The 12118-nt window shown below is 43.0% G+C and overlaps 1 protein-coding gene across 2 annotated transcripts in view; it reads left to right on the top strand.

Moving 5' to 3' along the window:
- LOC134337106 (integrin alpha-E-like) overlaps positions 1–12118 on the top strand; it is a 296891-nt gene that overhangs the window by 193928 nt on the left and 90845 nt on the right. The gene's annotated exons all lie outside the window — the stretch shown is intronic.

The raw sequence follows: 12118 nt of genomic DNA, 5'->3' as shown, positions 1-12118 counted from the left end.
CAAAACAGATAGTGGAGAGATTGTTGAGGCAATCAAGAGAAAATCTCCAGGTGTTGAAAATCCATGCAACACACACAAAATGCTGGAGGAACTCAGCAGGCCAAGCAGCGTCTATGGAAAAAAATATAGTTTATGTTCCGGGTCCAGATCCTTCATCAGGACTGGAGAAGAAAAAGAGATGTTGAGGCAGATGTTGTTAAGACCTTAGACAAAGTTAGGAATCAAAATGTTGAGCATAGTGGGACTAATGTTCTGAGTTGCATACATTTCAATGTAAGAAGTATTGTTGGAAAGGCAGATAAACTTCGGCTGTGGATCAACACATAGAATTATGATATTGGAGCCATTAGTGAGAAAATTTGTGTGTGGGCACGTGGCCAAGTGGTTAAGGCATTGGACTAGCTACCTGAAGGTCGTGAGTTTGAGCCCCAGCCGAGGGAACGTGTTGTGTCCTTGAGCAAGGCACTTAATCACACATTGCTCTGCAATGACACTGGTGCCAAGCTGTATGGGTCCTAATGCCCTTCCCTTGGACAACATTAGTGTCATGGAGAGCAACTGCTGGTCTTCCATACAACCTTGCCCAGGCCTGCGCCCTGGAGAGTGAAGACTTTCCAGTCACAGATCCATGGTCTCACAAGACTAACAGATGCCTTTATTATTTATTTTATAGTGAGAAATTTGGTTGCAAGAGGGGCCGGACTGGCAACTATATATTTTGGAGTTCCATTGTTTTAGATGTGATAGAGCGGGCAAGATTAAAGGGGGAGGGATGGTGTTACTAGTCAGGGAAAATATCATAGCAGTTCTCGGTCAGGATACACTGGAGAACTTGTCTAATGATGTTTTATCAGGGAACTGAGGAATAAGAAATGTATGACCATGTTAGTGAAGCTATATTATGGACCCTCCAAAAGTCCAAGGGATTTAGAGGAATAAATTTGTAGAGAGATCACAGACTATTGCAAGAAACAGGAAGTTGTTATAGTAGGTGATTTTAACTTTCAACATATTGACTGGAAATCCTATATTGTAAAAAGACTAGAGGGATAGAGTTTGTCAAATGTGTTCAGGAAAGTTTCCTTAATCAGCGCATAGAAGTCCCAATGAGAGAGTGTGCAGTACTTGATCTGCTATTAGGGAATGAGACAGGACAGGTGATAGAAGTTTGTTGAGGGGAACACTTTGTATCAAGTGATCATAATGCCATTAATTTCAAGGTAATTATGGCAGAAGATAGGTCTGGTCCTTGAGTTGAGATTCTAAATTTTGATTGTATCAGAAAAGATCTCTCGTGTGGATTGGGACAGACTGTTTTCTGGCAAAGGTGTACTTGGTAAGCAGGAGGCCTTCAAAAGTGAAATTTTGAGAGTACAAACACTGTATGTGCCTATCAGGATAAAAGGCAAGGATAACACGTATAGGGAACCTTAGTTTTTTGGAGAAATTGAGGCACTGGTTAAGACAAAAAAAACAAGAGGTGCCTAGCAGGTATAGGCATGTAGGAACAAATGAGGTACCTGAGGAGCATAAGAAATGCAAGCAGACACTTAAGAAAGGGCTAAAAGAAGGTATGAGGTTGCTCTAGCAAACAAGATGAAGAAAAAGAATCCAACTGCTTTTACAGATCTGTTAAGAGGAAAAGGATTGCAAGAGTCTGGCAAGGTGTTCCCTCAGACTCTTCAACATGCTGCCTTGGGCCCTGTGGGAGTCAGCACAGAAACTGCAGGGGCCCTAACAGAGAAATTTAAATCAGGTGAGGTACTGGAAAATTGGAAGATAGCTAATGTTGTTCCACCTTTTAAGAAAGTCTCTAAGAAAAAGACAGGGAATTATAGGCTTGTGAGCCTGACATCAGTGGTGGGAAAGTTATTAGAAAGTTATTCTAAGGAACTGGATATGTGAGTATTTTGATAGGCAGGGACTGATTAGGGATAGTTAGCATAGCATTGTACGTGGTAGGACATGCTTAACCAATCTCACAGGGGGTTTTTTTGAGGAAATTACCTTGAAAAAGTAACTTTTGGGACTCTGTTTGATCCTACCAAAGTTCAACACCTAACACTTGTCTGCATGAAATTCCATCTGCCATTATTCAGCCCATTTTTCTCACTGGTCCAGTTCCTGCTGCAAGCTTAGGTAGTCTTCTTTCGCTGTCTACTATACTGCCAAACTTTGTGTCATTCAAATTTGCTGATCCATTTTACCACATGATCATCCAGATCATTGATATACAGTAGATGATAAGCAATGACAGTCTCAGCATCAATCCCCATGGCACACCCCTAGTTACAGGCCCTTAGTCAAAGTAGTAACCATGTACTCTTTGGCTACTCATGTGAACCAATGTCTTTTCTAATTTACTACCTCAACTTGAATGCCAAGTGACTGAATCTCCTTGGCTAATCTCCCAAGCAGGACCTTGTCAAAGGCCTTGCTAAATTCTATGTAGACAACATCCACTGGCTTGCCTTCATCAACTTTCCTGGTAACTTCCTCAAAAAACTAAGATTGGTTAGACACAAATTACTATGCACAAAGCCATGTTGACTATCCCTAATCCATACATGTCTACCCAAATATTTATATATCCCATCCCTTAGAACACCTCCCAATAATTTTCCCTCTACTGATGTCAGACTCACTGGCCAAAATTCCCTGGCTTATTTTTAGAGTCTTTCTTCAACAATGGAACAACATTAGCTATCCTCCAGCCTCCGGCTCCTCACCTGTGGCTAAGGATGTTCTAAGAATGTCTGCTGGGGTCCCCTACAATTTATGCACTAGCCTCTCACAGAGTCTGAGGGAACACATTGTTAAGCCCTGGGGATTTATCCACCCTAATTTGCCTCAGAACTGCAAACACTTCTTCACCTATAATCAGTATGGGGTTCATGTCCTCACTACTACATTGTCTCACACCTGTAGACTCTGCGTCAATCTCCCAACTATATACAGATGGAAAGAATCCATTTAAGGTCTCCTCCATCCTTTTTGGCTCCATGCATAGATTACCATTCTGATTTTTCCGGAGAACCAATTTTGTCCCTTGCAATCCATTTGCTCTCAACATATCTGTAGAATCCCTCAAGATTCTCTTTCATCTTGTCTGTTAAGGCAACTTCATGCCTCCCTTTAGCTCTCCAGATTTCTCTCTGGTGTTCTCTTGCATTTCTTGTATTCTTCAAGTACTTCATTTGATTCAGCCTGCTTATACCTATTATGCACCTCCTTTTTCTTAACCAGGGCCTAAATATCTCTCAAAAACCAAGGTTTCCTAAACCTTTTATCCTTACCTTTTATTGCGACAGAAACATACAACCTCTGTTCTCTCAAAATTTCACTTTTGAAAGTATCCCAGTCACCAAGTGTATCTTTGCCACAAAATAACCCGCTCAATCCACACTTGACGTTCTTTCTGATACCATCAAAATGGCCTTTCTCCAATTTTGAATCTCAACCTGAGGAACAGACCAATCCTTTTCCATAATTACCTTGAATCTAATGGCATTATGATCAGTAGATATAAAGTGTTCCTCTACAATAACTCCTGTCACCTGTCTGTCTCCTTCCCGAATAGGAGATGCAGTACTGTATAGCACTCTCTCTCTCTCTCTCTCTCATTGGGACTTCTACACACTGATTAAGGAAACTTTCCTGAACACAATTCATAGACTCTTTCCTATCCAGCCCTTTTATAGCACTGTAGTCCCAGTCAATGTGCAGAAAGTTAAAAACAGCTACTATCACAACCTTACGTTTTTTGCAACAGACTGCAATTTCTCCACAAGTTTTTTCTCCTAAATCCTATGGACTGTTGGGTGGTCAATAATATAATCCCATTAGTATGGTCATACCTTTCTTATTTCTCATTTCTACCCATAAAGCCTCAGCAGATGAGCTCTCCAGTCTGTCCTGACTGAGCACTGCTGTGACATTTTCCCTGACTAGTAATGCCACCCCTCCCCTTTTAACTCTTCCTGCGCTATCTCATCTAAAATAACAGAACCCCAGAACCCTGAGCTGCCTGTCCTGCCCCTCCCGCAACCAAGTCTCTCTAATAGCTAGAACGTTATAATCCCATGTGCTGATCCATTCCTTAAATTAATCCATCTTACCTACAATACTCCTTGCATCCAAATATATGCAGCTCAGAACATTAGTCCCACGATGCTCGACCTTTCTCCAATTCCTGACTTTGTATGAAGGCTTAACAACACCTTTCTCCACAACCACTCCACTATCTGTTCTGATGCTCAGGTTCCCATCTCCATGTAACTCACATTTAATCATCCCCATGTAGCACTGACAAACCTTCCCGCTAGGATATTAGTCTCCACCTTCAGTTCAGGTGTAAACTGTCCCTTCTGTACATGTCCTACCTTCCCTGGAAGAGAGCCCAATGATCCAAAAATCTGAAGCCCTCCCTCCTGCACCATCCCCTTAGCCACATGTTAAAATGTATGATCTTCCTCTTTCTAACCTCACTAACAAGTGACTCTGGTAATAATCCTGAGATCACAACCCTGAAGGTCCAGTTCTTTAACTTAGTTTCTAAGTCCCTGAACTTACATTGCAGAACCTTGTCACTCCTCTTAATCTTATCATTTGTATCGATGTGGACCAGGACATCTGGCTGCTTACCCTCCCACTTAAGAATGCCGTAGACTCGATCTGAGATATCAGACCATAAGACATAGGAGCAGAATAAGGCCATTCAGCCCATTGATTCTGCTCTGCCATTCCATCATGGCTGATCCCAGATCCCACTCAACCCCATACACCTGCCTTCTCCCCATATCCTTTGATGCTCTGACCAACCAGGAAACTATCAACTTCTGCTTTAAATATACCCAGAGACTTGGCCTCACCGCAATCTAAAATTATAATTTCCTGGGCTATCCATACTCCCTTTCTTGAATGAGGGAACAACATCCGCAACCCTCCAATCCTCTGGAGCTTCTCCCATCCCCATTGATGATGCAAAGATCATCACCAGAGGCTCAGCAATCTCCTCCTTTGCCTCCCACAGTAGCCTGAGGTACATTTTGTCCGGTCCCAGAGACTTATCCAACATGATGCTTTCCAAAAGCTTCAGCACATCCTCTTTCTTAATATTTATATGCTCAAGCTTTTCAGTCTGCTGTAAGTCATCTCTACAATTGCCAAGGTCCTTTTCCGTAGTGAATACTGAAGCAAAGTATTTATTAAGTGCCTCCGCTATATCCTCCGGTTTCATAAACACTTTTCCATTGTCACACTTGATTGGTCCTGTTCTTTCACATCTTATCCTCGTGCTCTTCCCATCCTTGTAGAATGCCTTGCAGTTTTCCTTAATCCTGTCCGCCAATGCCTTCTCATGGCCCTTTCTGGCTCTTCTAATTTAATTCTTAAGCTCCTTCCTGTTAACCTTATAATCTTCTAGATCTCTATCATTACCTATTTTTTTGAACCTTTTGTAACCTCTTCTTTTCTTCTTGACTAGATTTACAACAGCCTTTGTACACCATAGTTTCCGTACCCTACCATTCTTTCCCTGTCTCATTGGGATGTACCTATGCAAAACTCCACGCCAATATCCCCTGAATATTTGCCACATTTCTTCCGTAAATTTCCCTGAGAACATCTGTTCCCAATTTATGCTTCCAAGTTCCTGCTGATTGCCTTATATTTCCCTTTACTCCAATTTAACGCTTTCCTAACTTGTCTGTTCCTATCCCTCTCCAATCCTCTGGTAAAAGAGATAGAATTGTGATCACTATCTCCAAAATCCTCTCCCACTGAGAGATCTGACACCTGACCAGGTTCATTTCCCAATACCAGACCAAGTACAGCCTCTCCTCTTGTAGACATATCTTCATATTGTGTCAAGAAACCTTCCTGAACATATTTAACAAACTCCACCCCATCTAAACCCCTTGCTCTAGGGAGAAGCCAATCAATATTTAGGAAATTAAAATCTCCCACCACGACAACCCTATCATTATTACACCTTTCCAGAATTTGTCTCCCTGTTTGCTCCTCGATGTCCTTGTTACTATTGGGTGGTCCATAAAAAACACCCAGTAGAGTTATTAACCCCATTCCTAACTTCCACCCACAGAGACGCAGTAGACATGCCTTCCATGACTTCCTCCTTTTCTGCAGCCATGACACTATCTCTGATCAGCAGTGCCACACCCTCACCTCTTTCGCCTCCCTCCCTGTCCTTTCTGAAACATCTAAAGCCTGGCACTCTACGTAGCCATTCCTGCCCCTGAGCCATCTGTAATGGGCACAACATCAGAGCTCCATGCTCTAAGCTCATCTGCTTTGTTGCATTAAAATATACACATCTCAAACCATCAGTCTGAGCGTATCACTTCTCTATCACTTGCCTATCCTCCCGCTTGCACTGTCTATAAGATTTCTCTATTTCTGAGCCAACTGCCCCTTCCCCCGACTCCTCAGTTCGGTTCCCACCCCCGGCAATTCTAGTTTAAACTCTCCCCAATAGCATTAACAAACCTCTTTGCCAGGATATTGGATCCCCTTGGATTCAAGTGCAACCCGTCTTTTTTGTACCCATCATGGTCCAGTTGACTTAGTGCTTTCAGTTTGCCTGGCACTTTTTCCTTTGGATGTGGAGAGGATATTTCCTATAGTGGACATATCCAAAACTAGAGGATACAGCTTCAAAATTGCTTGGCAACCCTTTGGAACAGAGGTAAGGAGGAATTTTTTTTAGTCAAACTCTGTGGAATGTTCTGCCATAGACTGCAGTGGAGGCCAAGTCCATGCATATATTTAAGATGGAAGTTGATAGCTTCCTGATCAGTCTGTTAAAAACTGCAACTGGAAGCACTTTTTGCAGGTGTAGTCATCAGGGACATTGGGGGTCTCCCTGCCTTCCCACATCCCACAAGAGGAACATTCTACTGTAAGACTATAAGATATCAGAGCAGAAGTAGGCTATTCGGCCCATCGAGTCTGCTTCGCCATTCAATCATGGGCTGATCCAATTCTTCCAGTCATCCCCAGTCCCTTTCTCCTCACACCCTTTGGTGCCCTGGCTAATCAAGAACCTATCTATCTCTGCCTTAAATGCACCCAATGACTTGGCCTCCACAGCCACTCGTAGCAACAAATTCCACAGATTTACCACCCTCTGACTAAAGTAATTTCTCCGCATCTCTGTTCTAAATGGACGTCCATCTATCCTGAAGTTGTGCTGTCTTATCCTGGACTCCTCTACCGTGGGAAATAACTTTGCCATATCTAATCTGTTCAGGCCTTTTAACATTCGGAATGTTTCTATGAGATCCCCCCTCATTCTCCTGAACTCCAGGGAATACAGCCCAAGAGCTGCCAGACGTTCCTCATACGGTAAACCTTTCTTTGCTGGAATCATTCTCTTGAATCTTCTCTGAACCCTCTCCAATGTCAGTATATCCTTTTTAATATAAGGAGCCCAAAACTGCACACAAAACCAACACAAGTGTGGTCTCACGAGTGCCTTAGAGCCTCAACTCACATCCCTGCTCTTCTATATCTCTAGAAATGAATGCCAACATTGCATTCATCTTCTCCACCACTGACTCAACCTGGAGGTTAATCTTTAGGGTATCCTGCACAAGGACTCCCAAGTCTCTTTGCATCTCTGCATTTTGAATTCTCTCCCCATCTAAATAATAGTCTGCCCATTTATTTCTTCCACCAATGTGCATGACTATACACTTTCCAACATTATATTTCATTTGCCACTTCTTTGCCCATTCCCATAAACTATCTAAATCTCTCTGCAGGCTCTCTGTTTCCTCAACACTACCCGCTGCTCCAACTATCTTTGTATCATTGGCAATTTTAGCCACAAATCCATTAGTCCAAATCATTGACATACATTGTAAAAAGCAGCGGTCCCAACACCGACCCCTGTGGAATTCCACTGGTAACCAGCAGCCAGCCAGAATAGGATCTCTTTATATGGAGCAATCAGGCAATGCTCCATCCATGTTAGTAACTCTCCTGTAATTCCATGGGCTCTTATTTTGCTGGGCAGCCTCATGTGTGGCACCTTGTCAAAGGCCTTCTGAAAATCAAAGTACACCACATCCACTGCATCTCCTTTGTCTACCCTGCTTGTAATTTCCTCAAAAAATGGCAGTAGGTTCATCAGGCGGAATTTTCCTTTCAGGAAACCATGCTGGCTTTGCCTTATCTTGTTAAGTGCCTCCAGGTATTCTGTAATCTCATCCCTAACAATCGATTCCAACAACTTCCCAACCACTGATGTCAGGCTAACAGTGGTTTATAATCTATAATTTCCTTTCTGCTGCCTCCTACCCTTCTTAAATAGCAGAATAACATTTGCAATTTTCCTGTCATCTGGTACAATACCAGAATCTATTGACTCTTGAAAGATCATTGTTAATGTCCGCAGAACCTCTCCAGCTCCTTCTTTCAGAACCCGAGGATGCATTCCGTCAGGTCCAGGAGATTTATCCACCCTCAGACCATTAAACTTCCTCAGCACCTTCTCAGTCATAATTTTCACTGCAAATACTTCACTTCCCCAACACCCTTGAATGTCTGGTATACTGCAGATGTCTTCCACTGTGAAGACTGATGCAAAATATGCAATCCGTTCCTCTGCCATCTCTGCATCTCTCATTACAATATCTCCAGTGTCATTTTCTATTGGTCCTATATCTACCCTCAACTCTCTTTTACTCTTTATATACTTAATAAAGCTTTTAGTATCTTCTTTGATATTAGTCACCAGCTTCCTTTCGTAATTCATCTTTTCCTTCCTAATGATCTTCTTAGTTTCCTTCTGCAAGTTTTTAAAAGCTTCCCAATCCTCTATCTTCCCACTAGCTTTGGCTTCCTTGTATACCCTCTCTTTTGCTTTTACTTTGGCTCTGACTTCACTTCTCAGCCATGGTAGTGTCCTTCTTCCATTTGAAAATTTCTTTATATTTGGAATATATCTGTGTTGCACTTCCCTCATTTTTCACAGAAACTCCAGCCATTGCTGCTCTGCTATCCATCCTACTAGTGTCTCTTTCCAGTCAACCTTAGCCGGTTCCCCTCTCATGCCATTGTAATTTCCTTTATTCCACTGAAATACTGACACATTGGAATTTAGCTTCTCCTTCTCAAATTTCAAAGTGAACTCAATCATATTGTGATCACTGTTCCCTAAGGGTTCCTTAACCTCACACTCTCTTATCACAAACAACAGGAATTCTGCAGATGCTGGAAATTCAAGCAACACACATCAAAGTTGCTGGTGAACGCAGCAGGCCAAGCAGCATCTATAGGAAGAGGCGCAGTCGACGTTTCAGGCTGAGACCCTTTGCCAGTCCTGACGAAGGGTCTCGGCCTGAAACGTCGACTGCGTCTCTTCCTATAGATGCTGCTTGGCCTGCTGTGTTCACCAGCAACTTTGATGTGTGTTACTCTCTTATCACTTCTGGATCATTGCCCAACACCCAATCCAGCACAGCCGATCCCCTAGTGTGCTCAATTAGCTGTTCTAAAAAGCCACCCCTTAGACATGCTACAAATTCTCTGTTGAGGTCCAGTGATTTTCCCAATCCACTTTCATGTTAAAATCCCTACCAATCATCATGACATTGTCTTTCTGACACGCCTTTTCTATCTTGTGCTGTAATTTGTAATCCACATCCCGGCTGCTGTTTGGAGGCCTGTATACAACTGCCATTAAGGTCCTTTTACTCTTGCCATTTCTTAGCTCAACCCATAGAGACCTTACACCTTCTGATTCCATGTCATCACTTTCTAATGATTTAATATTATATCTTATACACAGGGCCAGACCAACCCCTCTACCTACTAACCTATCTTTTCGATACACCATATATTCTTGAACATTCAACTCCCAATGGCAGCCATCCTTTAGCCAAGTTTCAGAGATGGCCACAACATCATACATGCCAGTCTGTAGCTGAATTTCAAGATTGTCTATTTTATTCCTTATGCTGCGTGCATTCAAATACAACACTTTCAGTCCAGTATTTGTTGCTTTCTGTTTTAACTGCACCACACCTTTATTACCCTATAACTCATCCCACTGGCTGTGATTATGCCTCATCTCCTGCCTGTCCTTTCTATCATCTCTGTTGCATGCTATCTTTGATTTATTTACGTTTCCCCCCTCCTCAGCTCTATCACTCCGGTTCCCATCTCCCTGCCAAATTAGTTTAAACCCTCCTGAACAGCTGTACTAAACCTGCCTGCTAGGATATTGGATCCCTTTGGGTTCAGGTGTAACCCGTCCTTTTTGTACAGGTCGTACCTCCCCCAGAGGAGGCTCCAATGATCCTGGAACCCGAAGCCCTGCTCCCTACACCAGTCTCTCAGCCACACGTTAATATGCCTGATCATGCTAATCTTGCACTCGTTAGCGTGCAGCACAGGCAGCAATCCCAAGATCACTACCCTGGTAGTCCTGCTTTTCAGCTTCCTACCCAACTCCCTGAATTCTCTCTTCAGGACCTCCTCCCTTTTTCTACCTATGTCATTGGTACCAACGTGTACCAAGACTTCTGGCTGTTCACCCTCTCCCTTCAGAATACTCTGCACCTGATCCAAGACATCCCGTACCCTGGCACCTGGGAGGCAATACACCATGCGGGTATCTCTATCAGGCTGACAGAACCTCCTGTCTGTTCCCCTCACTATGGAATCCCCTATGACTACCGCATTCCTCATCTTCTTCTCTCCCTTCTGCACTACAGAACCAGGCTCAGTGCCAGAGACCTGATCGCAGTGGTCATCCTCTGTCAGGTCACCTCCCACCCCCCCCAACCGCATCCAAAACGAGATAACGATTACTGAGGGGGATGGTCGCAGGGGTGTCTCTACTATCTGAGCTCTTCCCTTCCCTGACAGTCACTCACTTACCTAACTCCTGCAGCCTCGTAGTTCCTATCTGTCTCCTGCTCACTTTCCCTAAGAAGCTGTAGATCATCAAGCCGCAGCTCCAGATCCCTAACACAGTTTCTCAGGAGCTGCATCTCGGTGCACCTGGTGCAGTTGTGGCCATCTGGGAGACTGGAAAATTCGCAGGGTTCCCACATTTGACACCCAGAGCAAAATAATAACCCTACAGACATGCTCTTTATTCTTCTAAAATAAAAATGGAAAGAAGGAAAAACGAAGTCCACTTTCCCACTTACCTCACTTTGGCCTGAATGAGCCAAAGCCCTACCACTCCATCGATGACTGCTCCTTTGATGACTGCTCCACTAGGCAGTGCCTCTCTTTTATGCTAGATCCTTCCCTGCTATCTAATTCATGATTGGTGCTCTGGTTATAGCTGCTGATAGGCCATGTCAAAAGGACAAACGCTCTCAAAGCTCCCTTTTTAAATAACCACCACCGACCTGCGAGAAATACTGTTTGGTAAATCTTGCTTGACGCAGCTGATAGGCCACGCAAAACCTGCCTGGCATCCTCACTGCTCTAAATATGCAGTGAGAATGAAAGAAAGAATGAATAAATAATGAAAAAAAAACCGACCTATGGCCTACACCTTGCCTCGCCAAAACCTCAACTCCTCACTCACAACTTAGAGGGAAAAATTACCATAACTTACTTTACAAAAAAAAAACATTTAAAGTGCCATGTAGTTTTCAGCCTATGTAAAACATTTCCTTTTCACAGCTGTAAAAAAAAATTGGAGGGCACTTTGATTGTGGGCATATTATGTTGGTGTTGGAAGCTTTGCAAAACCTGTGGGATGCACCCACATATCCTCTCTGATTTGATTTGACGCAAACGATACATATCACTGTATGGGTTGATGTGCATGTAAAAATAAAGTTAATATTTATCTTTATACTGTATGCCTTTATAAATTTTAATGGGCCTGGTACTAAGCTTTGGGGAGCTCTAGTCTGAAAAGCAAACTTCCATCATTCTCTACTTTCTACCACCAAGTCAAATATGTATCTAATTAACCAGCTCTCCCTGGATTCCATGCAATTTAAGTTTCCATGGCAGCCTTCCATGCAGAACCTTATTAAAGGCTTTACAAAAGTCCATAAGTAAGACAATAAGACCCATTTTGCCCATCAGGTTTGCTCTGCCATTTCATCATGGCTGATCCATT

The sequence above is a fragment of the Mobula hypostoma genome, chromosome 23 (assembly GCF_963921235.1).
Source record: "Mobula hypostoma chromosome 23, sMobHyp1.1, whole genome shotgun sequence".
Lineage (NCBI taxonomy): Eukaryota > Metazoa > Chordata > Chondrichthyes > Myliobatiformes > Myliobatidae > Mobula > Mobula hypostoma.
This window is presented reverse-complemented; position numbering and strand designations above follow the sequence as displayed.